The following is a 2,303-nucleotide window of genomic DNA, read 5'->3' as shown; positions in this document are numbered from 1 at the left end:
GGGATGTCCCAGGGTGGTCGCCCGGATCTTCTGGTGGGAGTGTCCTGGGGCAGGGGTGGAGTATGCTCCTTCTCAACAATATTTGACAAATATGTCACCCATGGCATTTGCTGGCAGGGAGTGTCCTAGGGGTAAGAAGAGAGGACACGTGCAGAGGGCAGGTTATGTGACTTTAGTTCTTAACATAAAGCACACTAATCTCTGCCTTGGTTTCTTCATCTGTTCAATATTATTGGGAGGAAACTAAGATCATGTATGTAAATTGCTTTGTAGAGTGACTGACACATATTAGGTGCTGAACAAATGTTAACTTTTTATTTTTTTTGAGTGTATTTAAACAAATCAGGCCTTTACTTCCTGGAGCGGGGTGATTCTGTCACCAAGGCCCTCTATCTCCAGCCTAACACCTACCTCGAGCCCAAACACCACCTTCACCTTCAACTGCCCCACCTGACCCCTTAGTGTGTCCCCTCCTCCTGGACAGCTTTCCGTCAACATCCCAGCTTGTCCCTCATATGCTTCTCAAGGTGCAGACTCACTTCCCCATCTACGTCCTTGTCCCCATGACACTCACGGATTCCCTCTGAAACATTCCATTCTGATCTCCCTGCTCAAATCTGCTCAAAGCTTAGCCATCTGTCCTTAGTCCTTAATAAACGCTCATCTCTAGCCTTGCAAAGTTCCTTGGGCCATTTCCTTCATCTCTGCTCCCTCAGTGGGGGTTAGTGTGCCCTTCATCCTCTCTGGACCCTGCCCCTTCCAAGATCTAGCGGCAATTCATCACCTCTGTCTTTCCTGATCGCAGTTCCAAACCAAATGGGGGGAAGGGAGTCCAGCTGGATTTCTGTCTGTTGCATCCCTCCAGACAGTTGTGGACCCCTCAGACTTTCTTCCTGTGGGCTCAGCTCATCAACACATCCTCTATCGATGTACCAGGATTAGACTTTCCCAGCATTTGTATTCTGTCAGCAAGTATAAACTCTGTCTTCTGAACCAATTTCCTGATCCTCTGAGCCACCAGATTCCTCCATATGGGCCTTTTAAATTCTTATCTGCTGGGTTGTTAATAATCCCACTGAGATTTTTCACTACTTGAGGAGGGTGGAGATGTCCCAGCATCTGAAGTATTAGGACTGCCATCCCCAGGGTTGGTTCACTGGTACAACCGTGGGGTGCACAGTTCTGTGGCGGAGTCAGACACAAGGAATGCTCCACAACCACATTCCTTATATGGCGGGGGAAGACAGCTCCTGTGCCCTATGGTCTTCTGTCTCAGAGGATGGCCCCACCTACTTTCTTCCCTGTTGGAGGATGACATTCAAGGAATACAAAGTCACCAGTGAGGCTCAGTTGTTGAGCATTGGACTCTTGAATTCAGTGAAGTCATGATCTCATGATTCGTGAGTTCAAGCCCCGCATCTGGCTCTGTGCTGACGGCAAGCAGCTTGCTTGGGTTTCCCTACCTGCCTCTCTGTCCCTTCCCTTCTCCCTGTCTCAAAAATAAAAAACTAATTAAATGCTTTTCCAACAATTCAAGGAACAGCACTTTTGGTGGCTGATTCATTGCTCCTGGCAATACACAATGCTAACCATCTGCAGGCCTAAAATCTCACGCCTTGTGAACACTCCACCTCTACACAGTAGAGGCTTTCCAGTTCACAGTTCTGATCTGTAATGGGATAGATAAAGGGTGGTGAGAAACATAACAGACCATGTAACCAAGAATTATTCCACTCGCTGAAGAGTAGGAAGCCTGAATAACAATATACTTGTTTGGAGTAGAGCCTTATATAAGGGGACAAGGCTGTTCCCTCGACTTAGATAATCCCTGCCTTGGCTCCAGGCCTGTCCCCTACAGCTTCACCACATAGGGCCTAGGACTCCCTACTTTGTCCCTAGGTCTCCAAAACCCAACCTGTCGGTATGCATTTTCTCAATTTAAGATGCTGTCCAATATGGCGGAGAATCTGAGTGTGGTTTGTTCCTTGAATTCCCTAAGCCACCCCTTCCTTCTCCCTCAGTTTCCTACCAGGCATGTAAGAACAACAGACACTTAGATAGACATTAAGGGCTAGGTCAGTTAATGTGGGGAAAATCTGCTCTTTGAATTTTTTATGTGTTATTTTATTTTTGAGAGAGAGAGAGAGAGATAGCATGAGCAGGGGAGGGTCAGAGAGGGAGGGAAACACAGAATCTGATGATGGGCTCCAGGCTTCTGCGCTAGCTGTCAGCACAGAGCCTGACACAGGGCTTGAAACCACGGACTGTGAGATCATGTGCTGAGCTAAATCTGGACGCTCAAC

Source organism: Suricata suricatta, chromosome 10, assembly GCF_006229205.1.
Source record: "Suricata suricatta isolate VVHF042 chromosome 10, meerkat_22Aug2017_6uvM2_HiC, whole genome shotgun sequence".
NCBI classification, from domain to species: domain Eukaryota; kingdom Metazoa; phylum Chordata; class Mammalia; order Carnivora; family Herpestidae; genus Suricata; species Suricata suricatta.
Note: the sequence above shows the minus strand (reverse complement) of the source record.